A 22,133-nucleotide genomic window follows, 5' to 3' on the forward strand; every position below is an offset into this window, starting at 1 on the left:
TGAAAAGACTACAGAAAAACAAAACAGATGTTTTCATTACCCCAAGTTTCATTCATTATCAAGTCCTTTGTTTCCATTTCTCAGCAGACATTTGAGTTTCTAAAGAATCTGAAGAACCATTTCCCAAAAAAGCACTCTGAAACAATTGCATCAGGTCAACATATACTAGCTTCAAATACAATTCATACTATATTGTCAAGCACGCTACCAGAACCTAAGCAATAAGCATTCTGCAAGTTCTACTAATGATGATGTAAAAATAAATATCCTACTTGCTCATTTATTTCCTGAGAAATGACACACCAACTCAGTTCTCCCTCTGGGAAACAGGACTGATGTCAAAAGTATCAGCTCCTCAGGTAACAGGAGAAGCCAATCTACTCTTTTAGTCAGACTAAAACGTTTTCAATTTTAAGACATATATATATTTATTCTAGCCAATATCAGTGCCAATTATTAATGTTGACACAGCTTTTATGTGCCTCTTGCTTGGCTGGATTTTAACTGGTGAGCTGAAATTTCTCATGGTATGTTCAGATTTAAATGACAAATTCCTTCCATTTTTATGTTTAATAGACATTCTGGGAAAAGATGAATCCTTTACATAACATTAACTTTCTTTTCGGGCAACATTTTCTTTCAATAGCTTTAGATACTTTCTTTTCAGCTCAGGGCACTTGGAGCCCAGCAGAGAAGGTTCTGTACTAAAGATTGCATAGACTTTCCAGAGAAACCCTACAGAATCACAGAGTGGGTGAGACTGGAAGGGACCACCATGGGTCATCTGGTCCAGCTTCCCTGCTCAAGCAGGGTCATCCTAGAGCCTGGATTGCATAGGCTTACACAGCGGTGGCTGACAGACAGACTCGCTTAGACCTTAAATTGTACACATTTGTTAAAGCTCTTATGGAGTTTAAAAATCAGTATTTTAGCAGAATCCATTCATTTGGGGATATTTGTCCATGCACCCACCATTCACAGGCAAATCTGTTGAGGGAACCCAAGCCTGGAAGAGGACACCCATTCCCATGAGCATGGGACGACAGGGACAAAGGCAGAGAATGTCTGCAGCAGCAGTAGATAATGGATCAGGAGCTAAAATGGACACAGGGAAACCCATTCTGACCATGACACAACTGGTGCCATAACAAACTCCAAACATACAAATTTTATAGCATTTTTGTAGCACAGTGCTCGAGAGCATTGCAGGAACAGAAGCTCAGAAAACAGAAGGGGAACCACTGAAACAGGAGCCAGTGTAAATCATGAACATCTAAAAGGAGAGGGCTGAAGGTTACTGGAGTCAGGACTTCAGAAAGACTACCCATGCACTGGTCCTCCTGCAACACTGCCCTCAAGGTAACCCTTCATTTCCCCTCCCAGAAAATCCCTGCACCTCAGTCTCAAGACAGACTGACCCAGTCCTATCCAGTCTTTTTCCTCCTTTGCCCAAAGCTTGAAAACACCAGCCTGCAGCAATTCCCTGTAGTCTGCCAAAGTCGGAATGAATCTACAACTGAGCAACTGGAACAGAAAACCTTTACCTAATGCTGTTACCCGATAAAAGGACTAGGGGAGCATGTGAGCAGTGGCCAAAAAATTAGCAGATTGCTTTGATATGCAGGAATATATAACCCACACATCCACAGTAATTAAGGAATGTTTAACACATGCAGTCAGTGAAGTCTGACTACTGCCTTTTTCTAAGGCAACCTTGACTCCACTCCCCTTGTAAAATTCTGCATAATAAATGCAACACATTAGTCTGAATTCACCTCTTATTTTTAAAGAGCACGTGAATTTAAAAACATTTTGGAGGAAAAAAAAAAAAAAAGACCAAAATTGATACAGCAAAGTCATCTTCCTCCTAGAGACCTGTGATAAAGGCAGAGTCTGCCTTTGTAAATGCAGAAAGTACAATTGACAGAGAGATGATAGCTGTAGGACATAACAGAATTGTACCAGCAGCAGCACAACCATGAATTTGCCTCCCCACTGATAAAGTTCCCTCCTCGAATTCCACACACTCCCCTCTTCCACCTTCACCATTATGAACACTCTTCCACACTCGAAGCTCCTCTCCACATCCCTTTTAACACCCCTACCAAGGCAGGCTAGTTAATGTTGTGACAAGCTCAGAGCTACATACACGCTGACTGCCAAGCCACATGTGCCCATTAAATGTAACATATCATTTTAATTACTACCTTAAAGATGTATTAATTTGTACATCTCTGCTCTACTCAGCCTCCACTATGCATGAAATTTGATGATGCTTCTCTAGAATTTCTACCTCTCTCCTTAAGCATGATTATGTATTAAACTGCAGATTTTAAAATTTTTTGTCTCGGTTGAGACAGTATCAAGATTTCGGCCTCTTGTGGTGATGCACATTTACTGCCAGTGGACACTGCAGTGATATATGTTAAGACTGAGCCATGAGATCTGTCCTGCTCTGGCCACCATCTGGACATATCCAAGAATGGAAATGCACCATCAAGAAACACATCCACAAAGCAGCAATTTGTGAAGCCCACTTGAACACCACCAGTACTGCCAAAACCCAGCCATTTGGGTACGGTGTGGCTGTGGTCTTCAGGCTAGGAGCCCTGAAAAACCCATGCAGAATCTACTGCTGCCTGGAGCATAGCTGATATCCCATCATTACTCCTGAGAAATTCCACTTATTTATCTATTTATTTCCTAGGAAAAATCACCCCCTTCATGCAGTTGGTATAAGAGTATCTTTTGTGAGCAAAGCCTCTCCTCCATTACTTTGGGGAAATGAATATGAAACAGGTTTTTCTTCCTCAGACCTGTAAGGTTTCACACATTGCCTGTTTTATTCAGAAGCTCCCACTCTATTTTAATTACATCCTCCTAAAGCAGGGTGTAGATTAGTGTCACATTCCTTTGCAGGTCCAATGGGGAAATATTTACTAAAAGTGTTCTTTATCAGTGCCTGCTCATTCTGGATGCCAGGAATTTTTAAATTAGAGTTTTAGCCTTTATCAGAAAGTATTTTTTTTTGCATGAGATAACTCTTTCACCTTGTAACAATAAAAGCAAGAACCTGGACTTGTTCAATCTTAATATTATTGAATTGCTCTTCTTGGAAGAGGGAGGTTGAATTCTACTCCTTCCCATGTAGGAAGAAAAACCAGACAGTACAATTCGTACCAGATGACCTCATTCTTTACAATATTCCTTCAATACAGTGAAAATCAGCTTCTGGTAACTCTGCAGGAATGACTTTCTCCTGCAATGCTTTCATTATTAGTACTGCCTATTATTACTGTTGCTACTTATTCACAACATAGGACTGCTGTAGGTATCTGTTTCTTTGCCAAATCTTAACTGCACTAAAATCTGTGCTAATTAACTGCCTCTGGGTGATTGTTGCTCCTACTGCTCTTGCTTCAACCAACTGGGTCAGAGAGTTGGAAGGATTTTATCATACTTTAAGTAAGTGAATATACTTGAAGTTTTATTTTCCAAAATAGCAGTACCTTTTCTTTAGAATATCCTCCCATTTACACACTTTAGGCTAAGAATTTCAAATTTGTGTCACACATGTAGCATGGAAAATTACCTGAATTTAGCTACAGTCCAAAACCAATCACAAAACAAGGTACTTAGACTTGTTCGCCAGAAAGAATTTATCACATTAATTTCTTAGATTTCTGATGCATGCCCATAAGAAAGAATTAGCTACAATCTCATTAAGCATACTACATTTCAAGCCTACAAGGACAAAACCAAACTTTTCCTCCAAGAATTACCGCCCGAAGTTTTACAATCAGATACAGAATGTAGGTGCTAGAACATAAAAAATTCAGTGATCCTTATGACCACCATACTACCACAAGCTTGACAGCAAACATGAAGAATAGGACAACAACTTGGGGAAGTTGGAAGCAAGATAGGAAAAAATATATTAGCCGCGTATGTATGGAAGATCAAACAAAACTTGTAAAACTTGGTATTATGGAACCAGGAGATCTAGAACTATTCTACTAAAAGACAAGATATCAGACCTGTAACTCTCTGCAATACCAGATCTGGACTGCAAGCCAGAGACAGCGACACACACAGAAAGTGTGCGGTTTAACTAAGTATTGACATCACAGGAGGTTCAGAACAGGGATATCTAATATTTGGGTAAATGAACAGAACTTGAATAAGTTCAGAGTGGACAGCAATAAACATTTTAATGAGGCCTGGACAGGCAGGCTGGGAGCCAGTTGCTGACTGTGCCTGTCCATGATCTTGTACACAATCCTGCTGAGTGTGTGGGAGCATGTGTGTGCCTGAGGCATGCTGCAGTTGTTTCATGGACCACTATATAGCGATTCATGGACCAGCAGGGATTCATGAACCACAGGCTGAATAACACTAGACAAAACTACTTTTACAGTCCCTTTTCAGCATTTTGCCTCTTGATTCTCTGCAGCAGTTTGCCCATATATTATTGTTGTATATTATTATTTGGTGGGCAAAACTGTTGTAGATTATGCCCAGGTAACAAGCATTCATCTTATTCAGCTTGTCTTCACTCTTAGTACAGTGCAACTTATTTATAATGCATGTCTAAAGAGGTAACTCAAGACCTGCAGTAACAATAAAAGATGGCAGAAAATGAGAAAAGAAAAAAGAGTGACAGAGAAAGAAAAAAGGAGAACAAGTGACATGCAAGAGGGGAAGCAGTTCAGAGACCCTTTTCTTGAAATGAGCTGGAAGAAGCAAGCAAAGAAAAGGACCCAGAATGGCAAACCACATGCACAGAATCTCAAGTGGAAAAAGCTTTCCAATACCTCAAGTAAATCAACAGTTGAAACTGTTGAGTTTTGTAGGTATTCCTTGAAATTGCTCCTCTTGCTGGGTGTAAACTACAGCAATCAGTGCCCATCAAGTTGCTGAAACAGAGCAAACTGTCCAGTATTGCCGGGTGTGCTTGTGCCTGCTACATACCAGGCCAGAGACAAAGCCAGATGTACAGTAAAATCAAAAAACAGACAAGCTAGTACATTGATTAATTATTTATTTTCATGAATAATTACTCACAGAAAATCCTAAACTTTTAATACCATGGCTGCCACAGGACTCATCCGCTGCTGCTCCAAAGCAATCAGCGAAGCAGGAACGCTGCCAGAGCAGCTCAGTTCTGCTCGCTGTTGAACACACATGTTCTCAGGAGCAGTTAACCTCCAATTAAAGGCAAGAGACAAAAGTGGCTTTGCAGGAGCCATGCTCACTTCTGCTACAGCACTCACAACACGTGCAGATGGGCTGACAGTGTGAGGAAGTCAGTCCAAGGCACATCAAATCATCTATCCTACTTCCAGAAAGACACAAGCAATACCACAGGCAATACCAAGCATGCAATCCCAACTATTCCAACTTATACGCTTTTTGATATTTGGTCATCTTCCTAGAAGTTACCTCTTTCATCATCAGTATGCACATTTTTCAGATATGATCAGATGACAATTTTCTTTGTTACGTTCTCTCTAAAGTGCTATACTGAACTTAATTCTTCTGAGTTCAAACAGTAAATTCACATCTTGCCAGTCATATTAACTTTATTTGTTATCAATCCTTACAATGACAATTACATTTTTCCCAATTACTGAGTTGTCAAAACATAAATGCTTCAAGGGAAAGAAAAAGAAACAACATAACCTCACCATACAGAACGCTTATTAAAAATCCAGACATACATGAATTCTGGTAATTCCCATGTTGAGCTGCTGGATACACGGCTTTAGGATATTCCAATATGCAGAGTGCCTAGCGACAGAGGGCTCCAGAGCTCCTGCTTTACACTTTGAAATTATCTGGGCTTTCAGGGCTTCCCTATTCCCAGACACAGAGCTTAGAAACTCACAGCTCAAGTTGTAAGAGGAGCTGGAATCTATTCCAGCTAAACAGCAAGGAATCCCAAACCAAAAGCTCCCAATCAGAGGGCCATGTTTTCCAAGCACTCCTATATACACAGGCAGAAATATCCTCTTCTCCCACTCATCTCCTAAATAGTCAAGTTATCTGACTGATACATAAATTAAAATTATATATATTCATCATGCAGAAGGCAAATTCAAACATTTAGCCCAAACAATAAGAAAAATCTTACATCAGCAAGGTACATATAAGCAGGTATAGTCAACCCAGTTAAAAAAAAATAAAAATATTATCAACCTTATCACTGGTTTAACTGAGTTCAAAGAAATGCTCATGGATGAGTTCTGACTTTTCTTAACTCCATGAGTCGTGGTGGATTTTTTCCATCAATTCATGTGGACCAGGAAGGGCTAGGAATGTGTTTAAACCAGGAAGAAAAGATCTTTAGAAAAGGAAACAAAACAGAAAAACATTGACAATGAACATGTAAGAGGGATAACTGATGAGATTAATAATTCTTGCATAATCAGTACAGACTTCTAGTGATAAAGAAGAGCAACCTATGAGCAATGTCAGGGTATCTGAGGAAAATGTACTCATTGGGTAACCCAATAGCAGAGGACCAATGGACAATCCAGTGATGAGCTCTCTTCAAAGCCCAACAGTGGCTCTAAAAGCAGGAAGAAGGATGGATTTGTGGATTTCAAATGCTGTAGTACAGGAACATCTGGATCTGAATCTCGATGTTGTTCTGGACCCAAGTCTTCCAGACTGAGGAAAGACAGTGACCAATGACATAGGTGTGAAGGAGAGACAATCAGTGCGCAGCAGGCCTCTGCCACAAAGAACACGGACAGCAGTGACAAGGACAGGGACACAACGACCAAGAAAAACAGTGTTCTGTTTGAACATTATTCGCCCACCCCTCTTCTCTCTGTTAAAACAAAAATCAGTCAAAAAAAAAAAGCATTGCAATAGCTGAGGATTGATAAAGGAAACAAACAATTAAATATTATGAAACCATACAAAAACAGCAAAATACAATAACATGAAGACAGCAAGGCTAATAGACAAAATGGAAAATGAAAATATTAGATAAACTATGGGCTTAGGCAAGGTTATGTGGATTACTAGAAAACAGTTTCTTGGTTTTCCTTTTAAGAAATAGCTCATTTTAACGTAACTAAATAAAACATTAAACAACATTTTGTTTATGTTCATTAAACACTTCACCATAAAAGAAATTAAAACATTTGCAGAATGACATGAGACATAATTAAAACAGTTTCAAACAATTTCATTCCATTATTTTTTTGCTTATTCCTTAGTTTATATATCTTAATTTGACTTTTAATGAATAAAAATTACAAATGCTTTTTAAAAAAATCCTATTCTGAATCTCAAATTATGCTTACACAGTCTATACTGTATGCAAAGAAGGAGATGAAGGAACCTCTAGACCTTTAAGTTGTTCTCTAATAAAAGTGACATTTTCAAAGTATTTCCTTGAATGGGTAAATATTAGTTCACATCTTTGAACATCATAGCACAGTCCCTACTTACTAAGATTTTGTGATTTTTACTTTTTTCTTTTTTAATAGAACATCTTATGAAGAAGCAGTAATCAATCTGGCATTCTCATCACTGCCAATTTAATAAGGTTGCTTTAGCAATATATTCTACCTGTTTGCCTATAGGTGTTTATAGGTATTTTTCACTGTACCTGTCCTTTGCCTTGAAGATTCAAATTCTTCCCGTAACTGCTCTAGTTCATTGCAACTTTGAAATATCACAAAAAGGATAAATTATATAAAACTGCATTCCAAACTGTTTCAGGAAGAAGCAGAACATGATGCTGATAGCTGAATGCAGAACCTAATGCAAAAACTATTTACAGCTCTCTTCTACACCAAATGAAGTTCTCAGCTTAGGGGAAGCCAAAGGGTGGTTGTGGGAAAAGAGAACAGTACCTGCTCAGTCAGACAGAAAACAAATGGTAAATGTTGTGTTACACATTATGGGGGAAGAAGCTGAGGTATTTAAGTCCATCACCATGAAAAAGACAACTCTAGAAGCTCAGTAAAGCAGAAGTAAAACCTAAAGGTGTCTGAGACCAAAGCTGTCTCCAGCATCACCCAAATTACTGGGACATCAGGAGGAAGAATCAAGATTAATAGCTAAATCAGTCTCTTAGAGATGAACTTAATATAATACAATCATTCAGGTTGGAAAAGACCCTTAAGACAATTAAGTCCAACCATAAAGCTAGCACTGCCAACTCTAACTTGGTACAATTCTTCTGTACAAATTTAGGTACCTTGGTGTTCTCATCTCAGTACTGGCAGAGTATATTTTTCACAAGATTAAATGTAAATCCTTGGTTTTACATGAGAAGGAAAAAATTGCTTCCTCTCTTCTGTTCAACTGGGCTCATAGATTATCAGCTCCCAAACCATGCAATGACAGATCATAAACTTGCCCCTGGAGATCAGACAAGCAAAAGTGCTTTTATTCTTGTCTACCTTTTATGCAGCACCTCAGTTCAAGGGGAAAGATGACATTTTCATTATGAAAATAAAGCCCCTCTCTCCCCTGATTAAACATTTATGTTCAAATTATGTTCCCTTAAGACTTTTTCCTCAAGGAAATCTTCAATAAACACAGAGAAGCACCAGTAGAAGAGGAAACTAGCATACACAAATAAAAATCCATTAGCTTTAATGACTTATACACCAGTGTTCTTTACCATAGCAAAACTCAAGTCTATTTAAAGACATATGAGTATTGTATGTTAGCAGAGAATTTATTTAATTTTTTAAATGACTGGAAAGCTATAAAGCATTAGAAGAGTTTTATGGCAATGTCATACTGCAGAATAATATTGGGTTTATGCAGATTTTTACAATCTTTCCCACATACTGTATTCACACAAGTAAGTCTAGATTTTTTTCTGGGAAAAAAAAAAACGGTATCTGTTTTCTTCTATTTGTATTTTCTAACCAACTATTAAAGAGAAACCTTAAGAATTCCTTCATACAGGAAAGACTAGAGACTACAGTGTTTTACTGACTGAAGAACAAGACATGAGAGTTCCAACTGCAAAGCAGATCTTTTACCATGACCTTGCAACCACACATCCGTCCCATTTTTTCTCTCACAAATACCTACCTCATTTTAAAGAAGGAAGGCTTAAGGTTTTAAACCATTTCTGAAGATGAAACAAACTAATGAACTCAAAGTCCTCTTTTCTGATCCACAAAGCAGAAGACATTTGGACTTGTCTGGGAGCATTTATAAGTTTCCTTAGAAATTCTAATGTTTCAATTATTACTTAATTTCACTAACACCTCCTGGGTGTCAACACATTTTCAAAGTCAGCAGAAAGACTGGAATACAAAATCAAAGTAGGAAGGAATATCCAGAAGTATACCTATTTTAACTACCTGGGAATTAAGGAACAAGGCACAAAAATAGCATCACTAGTTTTCCTCCTTTCAATGCCAATTCGCAGCAACAGCCCCAGAGTGTTTAATCTCTCTTTCTTAAGAGGTGATCCTGTCATTCCATCCAATGCCATACTCCAGTTTTCAAAAAAATCTATGCCAAATTTCTAGCTTTCCCAACTGGCAACAGCACGGGTATCCTACTTTCAACAAATTCAACAGAAAATTCTTATTGATTTCAACCAAGATGCTACCCTATTTTGTATATTGATAATTTCTGCTTTCAGTGCTATTACAGTCAAATATACAGTAGGGAAAAGTCTGTGGGTTTTAGAATTCATATTAAAGAAAAATTTAAAAAAAATCCAACCCTCTCAATATTTCCACTCTGACAAAGACTGTTCCTTCTACTATGATATAGAATTTGTGCTAATAAATCAGGTAACTCTGAAAACCCAGTGGGATCACAAACTTGTTTGAGTACACAGTACGTGTTACTTCTGCTGATAAAAGTGCCAGCTCTAAGTAAACATTTTTTGCACATTACTTACATTCACAATGCAACAGCTTTCAATGACCACAAAAGAAGTTTTTCCACCAGAAATAAAGAAAGTCTAACATTCTGCAGTTAAACACATTTAACTTCTCTTCAAGCAAGGATTATGAGGAATAAGCAGAGAAATATCACAAAATAAAAACATATTTTACATTTTCTCTGGTAACAAACCCCAGTATTTTAGTAAAAACACAGGGAAAAAATTTACAGTATTTTAAATCCTTTATACTGACTTTCTCTCCCCCCCAAAACAGATATTAGCACATATCATGAGAATGATCTTTAATTAAAGAAAATAAATGGTTTCTTTTTAGAACTACCCTTTGATCTACTTAAGCATAGAAGTCACAGGCATAAATTTAAGCACACTAACTTCAGAAGGATTATTCATTCTCAATACCTGCATCAAAAGGAGCATGGCCAGCAGGTCAAGGGAGGTGATTCTCCCCCTCTGCTCTCCTGAGATCCCACCTGGAGTACTGTGTGCAGTTCTGGTGCCCTTGTCAAAGGGACAGGAACTGCTAGAGCAAGTACAGAGGGCCACCAAGTTAGCAAGGGCACTAGAGCACCTCTCCTCTGAAGCCATACTGGGAGAGTTGGGAGTGTTCAGCCTGGAGAAGGCTGTGTGGAGAGCCCAGAGCAGCTTTCCAGTATCTAGATGGGCTCTGCAAGGAAGCCAGAGGAGGACTCTCTCTCTCCATCAGGAACTGCAGTGACAGGACAAGCAGGAACGGCCTCAGACTGAAAAAGAGTAGGTTTCAATTAGCTATTAGGAAGAAGATCTTTACTGAAAAGGCGGTGAGGTACCGGAGCAGGTTTCCCACAGCAGTTGTGGCTACCCTGCCCCTGTTCAAGACCACGTTGCCTGGGGCTCTGAGCAACCTGGTCTAGTAGGAGGTGTCCCTGCCCATGGCACAGAGGTTCAAACAAGCTGACCTTTAAAGTCCCTCCCAACCCAAATCATTCTATGATTCTATCTGTACACTTAAGCAGCAAAGATCTCGGTGACCTTGACCCTTGACTTAGAGAACTTTCTCAGATGAGCACCAAATTAACTGGGACCAGATGCATCATCCATTCATTCTGCTAGAGTCTAGCTTGTGTTCTGACCCAGAAAATATGTATATTTTTTAATACTTTGCTGGATTAGGCACTCCATGCAGGACAGTTTGCTGGCTCAACCCTTTCATGTGCACCTTGTGCTAACAGACATCTTTTGGACATACTGTCAATCCAAGACAAGTTTTTGTTTTTCTTTTAATCCTCGGTGTGCTATCGATTATTAACTGGAATCTACATGCCAATATGCTAATTTATGTGTTTGAACTTAAACACACAGATTCATTACATTAGGATAAAAATTGTTCAATTTAAAGAATACTGTCACAAACAATCCCAGGAAAAGGCCTTCATTTCTACTCCCTGTGTATTGTACTTTACTAGCATGGCATATGACAAAACGCATACTCTTAAATATAATGAAAATGCTTACATTTAACCTTGCAAAGCCTTACACGTGTGTAACTACAACTCTGAGTATCACAATTATGTAGGTAACAGTCTATAACTGAGCATCAGCTTCCAAAAAAACTATAATGAATTCATAAAATCCTGTTTTGTCCATTAGAAGATTTAGAAGTTTCATATAAACAAACTGAATTTTCATTTTAAGAACTGAAAGCAAAACCATACATATTAAAAAAGACATTTTATGTAATTATTTCATGCAACTTCCACTAAGGAAATAATAAGCAACACTTGAAATAACTCAGTTAAAGGCTACTTTTCCTCAAAGTAGCAGCTTAAACACCAGACAGTTGTTCAGTTTCAATGAACAGACCAATCAAGTTATTTTTAGTTTTTGTGCTGACTCCTTTCATTGCAGTTAAAGAGGAACTAAATATGCTTAGGAACTAAATATGCCTAAGTACAAAAAAGGGTCAGAAAAAAATACCACCAACCCTGGTAAGATCAGGGAAAAAAAAAAAAAAAAGGAGTGATGGAAAAGGAGGAAAAGGACGACGGTCAAAAGTACCTGGATGTTTATTATAAGGTGGCAAAAAAATTTTCAAGACTGGTTCTTTAAATGACAGGGGAATCCATAACTCACCTAGACAGATGCTTCCTATATTTAAACCAGAGGAAGACATCACAAAATTCTTAGAGGTTGTGTTTTTTAAAATTACTTCAATCACTTTGCGAAAAAGAAACATATGTATGGGAACATAGCTTAAGGCACTACTTACCTACTACCCTGATCTTTGATGAAAGCAGAAAATAGAATTCAGAGCCAGCAGCTGAATCTTCCTTCTTTGGTTTGAAAAATATATCTTTAATGGCAGGGGGAAAGTTATCTGAAAATTAAAGCTCATTTCATATTAAAGTATTCTGAAAAGTAGGAACCAGTTCACACTAAATATTGAAACAAACAGAAGTGAATGTATCAGAAATGTATCTAAACAGACTGATACATTAATACTAGAATACAAGATATAATACAAGAATACTACAATATAGGATTCTTGATTTTTTTATTTCTTTTTAAATAAATACAGGTAGCACTGCATGCCTTAATCTGTGGACATGTGAAAGAAACACCTTAGGCAGACAGGAAAATTCAAAAACTTTACGATTAGTGCGCTCAAGAAAGGCAAAGGAAATAAGAGTGACCATAAGAGAAGCCCAAGTTAGTGCACCATTTTTGTCAGTGGCTGCAATGACAGCTAAGCTTGGGAATACTAAAGCCCTATAGTATTCAAATCAAGATAATATGAAATTTAAGTCGCAAGATGTGTTCTCTCAATAAATAAAAATGAATACATAAAAAACATGAGTCAAGTTTTAACACTTTGTGCTTGAGGCCCATAACATTCCTGAATTACTGACTCACAAAAACTGCAAGTATAAAGATATTGAATTATCCTTTTGTATTACCCATTTCATTCTTCCTCTCCACAGAGCTGCCCACACCCCAGCTGAAAGTATTTCATCAACTGCTTCACTTCTGACATGCAAATCCTGCACATTTCTGTGGCCTGCACATTTTGCAAACAGTCCTAATAGGAGGTGAAGTTAAAAGAACTATAAATTGTAATTTCAAAACACATTTCTGTAAGAGAGGAGACATTTCTTCAGTTCCTCAAATCATGATGCACATAGAATCTTTAACAATGCAGTTAACTTAAAGCCCACATCTTGGGTATATCATTTGGTTTGGGAGAGTTTAATATTAGACAAAAAAAAAGTCAAAGTAAATTACAGGTATATTCCTCACAAATTTGGAAGCTTTAACAAATATATAAGGTGTTTTGAAAGGCTCAGGCTCAAAACTTCTCAATGCATTCAATAACATTGAGGCATTTACAAATATGATCCAGAAAATGTAAAAATACAGAAGAATAAAATTGGCAGATATACATGAGGGAAGCAATGTATTTTTGGCAACAGTCTTCTCTGACTTTTCAGAAGAGAGCCTGGACTAAGAAACAGCTTCCACTAACAGGTACAAGGGCTCAGTAAATTTGCTGTCACAAGTGAATTAACCTTCAGAATTCAGCACAACTGCATTCATTTAACAGGCAGTGAATTTTACTCCCCAGAGTATTTGCTCTTGTGACTACCACTCTACTTCCTGCCCATTTGTTTTGTAAATAATCCATTCCTAACACAAAAACAACTAAATACTTCACTGAAAATGCCACTGAGATTAAACCTTTGTCAGAGTAAAACAATGTGTTTATTCCACAACTGCCTCCTCTCAAACTCAGGTCTCAACCCTGTTGTGAGGAGCACAGGTACAAGAGACAACAAAATCCTGCCAGTTACCAATGCTTTAAAGAGATTTCAAGAAAGCATAGCAGGGAGCTTGACACAACTCACTTCTTGGAAAGGCTTTGGCTTTGCTCAGATGCCAAAAAAACTTCTCCGGTGAGAGGCAGCACTTGTCAGCACCAGGTTGCTGCTCACCTTTAGGAAAGGGGAGCTGGTAATCAAGGTGAAAAAAGCAGGGGAAGCTGTTCTTTGCAACATAAATACAAAATACAACAGAAATACAAAGGACTTAGTAACTGGTCCACAGAGACAATAAACCAAATAAAAAAAGATTAATACAATTCAAATACTCCACAAATCTGTTATTTCTGTTCCAATAACCATTTCCTATGACCTTGTTTCTTCTTGCCTATGCAGAACACATCACACAGATACTTTTGACTGCTGAATTCAGTGTCATGTCAGCTGTTATTACAGCCCCCACAAAAGTGGCAGCTATTGTTCTTATTTTTTTTGCCTACAAAAATTGTTCTCATGAATACTGTCCAATTGCAGAAGCTGCTAAACTGACAAACAAACAAGTGCTGGACTGCAGAACACCTGTCTCTATGTCAGGCAATTGTAGAAAAGCTGGCATTACCTCTGTGTCACTAAATGATATCCACAGAAATAAAACAAGATCTGTTTCACTTACACACCAGTCACCCATATGTTCCTCTTCATTTTGTTGATTAAATGTAAACGTGTTGGTTTTATTTCACACACTGCAGTGTGGGACAGAGAGACCAAGTCCCACTGCACATTCACCTGCTGGGAAACTGCATCAGGAAGAAAGTGCTAACTACAGCGCGTGGCTTAGTAAACAAAAACAGTTATTTTAAATTCTCCTGCCTTCCTAGGAAAGTCAGCTACTGAGGAGACACATTCTGGCAATACTTTACAACATTCAAAACTCTATCTCTCAATAAGGAAATGTTTGTGTTCAGTTACACAACATGAAATTTACTAGCCCACAAAACAGTGGTGGTAAGACTTCAGTCTCACCCCACTGAGAAATAAAACCAAAATCTGTGAAGTTTCACTGACAGTTACTTTTAACTGTTGTCATTACATCCCTGTATTTCAGGAAATAATTCCTCTTATTTTGAGAGAAGACTTAAACTTGCATGTAGAAACTGAGGAACTCTGGAATCTGTGGGATTTCAGTGTGTAAAGAAGATGGTAAAACTGTTAAAATACTCTCTGCAGTTTTCTTCACAGTAGCAGATTCTTCTCAGTGGTGATTTTTACTAATAACAAGAAATTAGGGCACAAAAAAGATGGAGATTGAGTCAGTCATACCAGGCAGTCTCAATTCCTGTGGTGATTTCCAAACAGAAAAGACAACAAAACTCCTTGTGGAATATGCATTGGTACCAAAACTGTCACCCTTTGCTTACCTGTCTTTTCTATTTGAATGGTCTCGTTAAACTATTTCAACAGTAAGCAAAAGACACTGCTTCTAATCTGTGATGCACAATCAGTGACACACAGAACTTGCACTGATAATGACTTGGAAAAAAAAAACCAGACATTAGACCATCACTGTCATTCAGAACCATAATAAAGCTGGCAACCTCATACCAGAGGACACACCACAAGTTTGTGAGTTTGTGTTCTTCAGCCACCCAGCACAGTCTATGCTAGCAGAAAGAGAAACTGAGGAAAAAACAACCAACCAACCAACAAAAAAAAAAAAAAAAAAAAAAACCAAAAAAACAAACCAGCAGGATGATACAGTAATCATAACATAAATGTATCTGATATAAATGTTATTATTCTACCCTGAATTTTGCAGGGTCTCACATTCATCTTGCCCAAATGAAAGGCTAAGCAGATGATCACCGTGTCCCCATCCACACAGGGTGCTGACACATCTCATTAGTCTGTTTTTCTTAAGTCAGGATGGATGGTACTCTTGACACTTCAATGTGCATAAATTCAAAACACTTAGGTAAAACATTCAAACACATCCAAATTTCACAACCACAATCAACAGACCCTTACAAATACCTGCTGACTCAGTGCATCTTTTTTCAAAAGCATCAGCACAGCTAAAGAGGACTCAGATACAAGAAGTGGGGCAAAGGTGCATCATCAAGCCTTACCTCCCGCAACCACTGGAGAGCAACATGGTCTTCACAGCTCATCAGGGAGAACCTAGAGCTGTGGCAGCTCAGATCATCTTGAATAATAGAAAACAACCCATAGTAGGGACATAATTATGCACCGAGACTCAAGAGAAGTTGTCTACATGTAAATTGCTGAAGGATCTAACACTGAAGCTTCTGTATTTCCAGTTATGCGTGTCTATAAGGTTTCAGTGTGCAAGAAACTCTGATCAAAAACTTGTTGTTCAGAACTTATACCCTTTATAGATCCCAGATACCAACAAAAAAGCAACTGTGCCTGTCAGTGGAAAATATTGTTACTGCTTCAAATTCTACATGTCGCAGTTCTTTGAGGCAAGCTGGAGTTTTGCTGCCATCACTCTCTGCTGACAAATCTTAACTGCATTTCTTACAAACATGAACAAAAACTACTTTTACCTCTGCAAAAAACAGAAATCATTCATTTCCATTTATCTCACACTTTCTACAGGAGGGGAAAAAACCTTGGTTATGACCCAGACACAGGAGATGATCATCTCTCAGCTATCAGTGAAGACCAGACCTTCATGAAGATCTTACAAGATTTAACAAATTCTTTTAAGACCACTGGTCATAAAATGCTATTAACTTGGCTATGCAGATGGCAAGAGATGTAGACGATTTTTGCCCGCTCTCAGTTCCTTTCATGCTAAAAGTAGGGAGCAACTGTTGCCTTTTTTCCATCCTTGTGTTAGCATCTTCCCCACCCCAGCTGGTTTTAAGAGAAAGAAGGAAAAAACTGACACAGCGTGCCTGTGCCCTTTGCATGCCGCTGAAAGCCAGCTCTAGAGCCATCTTATCCCACCTGGCAAATGGTCTTCACCAACACTCAGTTTAGCAGATGGAGAAAGCAATGTCCAAGACACAGTTCAGTCAAGACTGAGATGAAAAGGCGCAAGTCCCAGCAAGAACAAAATATATACAGTTTTCAATTAGTATTTTGTTAATAATCTATCTCCTAGTGTTTTCCAATCTGAGATTTAGTGGCAGTTTCAGATGCTACTGGAGGAGAGGAATGAAGCTAGTAAATCCAGCTTCTCGTGTCAGCAGCTGAGAACCTGACGTTTCCTTCCATTTCTGTCCTTATCGCTTCTTCACCTTACACGTAACCAACTAGAGTGCACTTTGCATACCACAACTGACCAAATGTCTCACCTGTGTGAACATATTTGGTATCTACATGCCACACTAAGTCTAGGCAATGCTTTCCCTGGGGTAAAAGATGATCTTTCATGCATCTCTTTCCAAACATTCATCCCCAACACCCAGTCCTGATTCTTAGGGCTGCCACTGTGAGCACATCTTCTCCTCACAAAAGTTTTTTGTCATCCAGGTTATACTTTAACTTTTCAGGAGGCACGTGATACACATGAGAAAGCAGATAAAGACAGACAGAAAGCCTCTGTACAAGGTTTCTAATCCTAGGTCTGCAGCTCTCTTCAGTTTCCAAGAACCCATGTAAGCTCAAGAACAAAAAGATTCCTCTTGCCTTACTAGGTGAAATATTGAAATACAAAGAACAGTCACCTCTCAGCCTTCAGCTGAAAATAAGCTGATTTTTAACATATACCTGGCAAGAGCATGAAGCATATCCACTGTGAAGTGGCCTCATTTGATCAGATGCAAATTGCTAACCCACAATAACGTGATTAAATTCAGTAACATATCTTTCCCTTATCTGAGAAACTGATTCTCTTCCAGCTTAAGATGAGCAGACAAGCTCACACAGCAGTAACTTCAGGGGTAGATGCTTGTTGTCAGCACATCTTCCATGAGAACATGCTAGTTTTGTATTTGAGGCAGGATTCACAAATTACCTGCACATTTTTTTATCCTTGAGTCCTGGGGTTTAAAACATTTCCTAATGTTTCCTTTAAAACGTTTCCTTGAAGTTCACCTAATTTCCTTGACTGGCAATGGTGAATAGAAAAGCAGAAAATAAAAATACAGTATTTCCTTCTTCCTTGACCTAACCGGTCTATTTAACAGAGGAAAAACAACTGCGGAAGGAATACTACTTAAAAAATAAAATCAATACCAAAGCATACTTAGATGCTTTAATTTATAAAATTAACATGCATGTACATTAAGGAATCTCAAGCAGTCCCACAGTGAGCAAACAAGATGTACAAATAGTATTTTCTGTACTCCTGGAAAACTTGATCAACTATAAATCTGAAACAGGAGTTCCACAAAACACCTTCATTTAACTTGATTAGACGGAATATTGAACAAAATTAATTCCAGTAACATTTTTCTTCTTAAAGTATTTACAAAGATGTTGCCCCAGGAAGTGTTTTAGGTGGTTTACAACAAGATCTGATTTACACCTTGGGCAGAAAACTGGGGAGGGAAATGCAGCCTGAATTTTAAAGACACTGTCTTACACTAGCACATCTTCATGTCATTTTTGAACTGACAGAGTACACTGGATCAGGTATATGTTACAAATATTTTACTTAACACAGAGCACAGTTTCTTTCGTCAGAAGGAGAGGACTTCTTGTGATAATTGTGGCAGTGGGAGCCAGAAGCAGCACAGCCACTGCAGAGTACTGTTCGATTACAGAGCAAGCATCAGAATACCAGGAGCTGTGCTGCAGTACACACAGAAAAGCAGCTCTCCACTTCCTATTTTAAATATGGTTTTAGTCACTGAAAACCAGCACAATATGAGGGTTTTTTTAAGTTGACGTAAGTATCCCACATAATTTCCACAGTCAAGACATCTAAAAATACTTGTTGAAATGCCACTGATTGCCACCCCTCAGAAGAGAATCTTCCCCACCAGAAAGTACTCTCACGAATGTTAAACCCTACAGGTTCTGATGCTTGAAACATTATCCCAGGTTATTCTCCTTTAGTCAGAATATCAGCTGTTGCCAAGGTGAGCCAACAGTGTTGACCATTGCTACTTCATTTCAGCAAGACTGGCCAATTTCCATTAGCAAAATTCTGATTTTATCGAGTTTTTGGATAACCTCCATTTCAGCGCATGACTCGTAGGAACAACGATCACAGGCTGCGCTAAGGACTTTTTGCAGCAGATATTCAATATAGAAGGGGGGCTCTGAAGCAAGGAAGGGGCAAACAAGGATACCAATACACTAAAATAACCCCACCTGCAGCAAACTCAGGAGGTCTGCACAAGGTTATCACCGTTTGCAATATCCCAGGAGCTCCTCACACCAAAACAATGCAGCTCCTCGGGTAGTTTTTTAGCCGATCCCTTGCACCAGAACATTCTGTGGTTTGCACTGCAGTGTGGCAGCACTGCCATCCAGTTCCTGACACCTGAGATGAACTGAGCATCAAGGGAAATACAACAGCCTTGAAGTGCTCCCCAAAGCAATGCTGCACTGGTTTGGAGTAAGAAAAGAGTATTGGCACCCAGTGAACCCTCTGTGCTGCAGTGCCTTGGGGACACAGCCCCCACATCCCCTCTAACAAACCCCCCCACCTCTCAAGCCTCACATCCTAGTGCCCACAACTTCCTTCCTTCCTTCCACTGCTGAGGACCCAAGGGCCTGATCAGCTTCCTACAGGTGCATGAAGGAGACACAGAGCTCTCAAGAAAGCCTGAAACATTTCAGGGGAAAAAGCCTAGGGAAAAACAGTCTGGTACAGGCCACTCATAATTCACCACAGGGAAATCTTTGCCTTCCCAGTTTTTCCAGCACCTCCAGAGCTGACTTTTTCCAGCTGAAATGGGCTGCTACAACTAGACTTGAAATTAGAACAGCACAGTACCTGTTATGATGACAGAGAAGGGAGGGTATGGACTGTGGATATAATAAAGCCAGCAGGGGAGGCTTCCCTGAAGGGGAAAGCCAGCAGGAGGCACAAGGATAAACTGGCATTACTTACCTGCTCACTTTTCTGAGATCTTGTTTGGTTTGTGGTTGCAGGGTACTTTTCTGGTTTCGATGGGTTGTTCTATTCCTTTTCATTTTGTAGTTTGCTTTACAAGTGATCACCCCCAAAAAACTTCAGCACCAAATTAACTTAGCAGGTCTGTGTTGTTATACAGGAAAATTACTACTAGTCAGTCCTACTGGTGCTCACAGAGTTGAATAAAGACTAGCTCCTCTCACAGGAACAAAACACTAATTAAAAAAATTAGATTACAGGAACATAAAATCAAAAAACAAGCATTTGAATGTTTCTTATTCTTATATTCTGTATGAGTATTCTTATCCTATATTCACAAGCATTTGGGATGGATAAATGGATATTTTGTATCTTAAATAAAGGCATACTTGTATATGTGACATAAATACAATTTAAATTACTAGATATTTCACATCCAGTATTACTCCATATCTAAATCACAGAAAGCTATCAGCTATCAGCTGTTAGTTTAAAATAACAGTATTTACATTCACAAAAGTCTTCTGATAGCACAATGTACATAAAACGTTCTGCAGACTAACTGAATGGAAATATTTTCTAGAAACAGAAGAGGGGGATGTTAGCACAACTGGCTCTGAACCAGAATTTAACTGTATTTGTAATTGCCTTTTACTCAATGCCACACTAAACTCCTGCATTAGCTAAAGATGCACCTTCATTTCATTACTGCGCTGGCAGTTTTTCTGTCTAGCTTGAAAGCTTTATTTCATCTATTCTTCATACTCAAGAAGGATTAAATTCAATACTGATTAAATATTTTGACCATTTAATATTTTTTCAAGACTAAATCAAGAAAGTTCCAGTGACTGGAATCCTGTTAAATTACTAGCTAAACTTAAGCACTATACAATGCAACATACTTCAGAAGGCAATAATTTACTTTAGGCACAGTAGTTTTTTTTTTATTTACACAATTGAAATACAATAAAGAAAAGCATCAGTGGTAAGACGATTAACATATAAATCTATTCGGCTTCATAATGAAGATGAAAGAGGTTAAAGAGAAATAGGAATAAACAAGAACTGTTAACAAATCAGTATTCTAACTGACATTAAACCCATCAGAGCAAACCCACCACCATTGTTTACTCTGAGTAAAGACAAGTCTGCATGTTACAGCTCATGACACAACCTTTATGCAGAATGAAATGAGAAAATCTTTCCAGTTTCTGACACAGCCAGATTAGACCCTTTCTAAAGTTCCCTCATCTGTAAACACATCTGATATATTTTGACAACTGTCATCCATCCTATTTCTGTGATTCCTCCGCTACACGCATTCGTGACACAAAGAAATATGACCACAGATTTTAGTAATGATGTATTTACGAAGAGTAAAGACTCATAAGCTCGCTTTCCACAGCTGAAATACTTTGCACTTATTTCGGCAACTATTTTCATGATGTCATATGTTTGGGATGAACTTCCCATTAGAGATAGGATTTGCTAGTCAGAAGGGCAGCAGCTCTGCAAAAGACCTCCACCTCCAATACAAGGGAACAAGACTTCTTCCACACAGCAAACAGAACCTCCTCCTTTTTAATACTCGGTGAATTGTTGTTCCTAGCAGGAGAGCGAGCTATCCAACACGGCAGCAACCAAACCCAAATGTCCTGCCTCAGGTCTCCACACGCTACCACGGAACTAACCTGCAAATCAAAGGCATAATTCGACCGGCGTACCTGAGAGTTAATAATGTCCCAGCCTTTTTGTCTCTGACTCACAAGCTGAAGACGGAGCAAGGGACACACCACCCACCCACGACAGAAGCCTTCTCTGAGGAAGGGGCAAAGATACCATTTTACTATAATAAATAGATCGATTATTCTTAAAAGTGACCAGGAACCATCTCTCTTCCGACATCACCGACCCGTACGGCGGGGTTCGGGGACCCGAGGCCATCCCGGGACCGCTGTGGGGACCCGGGGCAGCTCCTGCGGGCACCGCTCGGCGCCGAGGCGCGATCGCTGCCGGTTCACCGGCGCCCACCGGGACAGACGGGACGGGTCCAGCAGCGGCCCGCGGCAGAGCCACACGCGGGGAAGTTTCGCGAAGTCACTTCGGAGCTACCTTCCCAGCCCCCCGGCTCACGCCCCCCCGGCTGGAAAAGCCCGGCCCGGGGCAGCGCGGGCGGCAGCACCGCGGAGAAAAGTAAAGTTGCTGCTGAGGCCGGCCCGGCGCGGCCCCCGGCCCGGCGTGGGAGCCGCCCCCCGCAGCCCCCGCTCCCGCCGGCGGCGGAGCAAGATGGAAGGCGCGGGGCCGGCCGCCCGTCCGTCCCAGCGCGGGGCGGCTGCAGCCGTGCCCGGCCTCGGGCTGCGGAGGGGGCACCCGGCGGCGCCGCAGACCCCGGCCCGCCCGCACG

General features: G+C 39.5%; 1 protein-coding gene across 3 annotated transcripts in view; it reads right to left on the reverse strand.

Annotated features, from left to right (window-relative positions):
* GRIP1 (glutamate receptor interacting protein 1) overlaps nucleotides 1-22,133 on the reverse strand; it is a 310,822-nt gene that overhangs the window by 288,460 nt on the left and 229 nt on the right. The gene's annotated exons all lie outside the window — the stretch shown is intronic.

This window comes from Parus major, chromosome 1A, assembly GCF_001522545.3.
Source record: "Parus major isolate Abel chromosome 1A, Parus_major1.1, whole genome shotgun sequence".
In the NCBI taxonomy this organism is placed as follows: Eukaryota; Metazoa; Chordata; class Aves; order Passeriformes; family Paridae; genus Parus; species Parus major.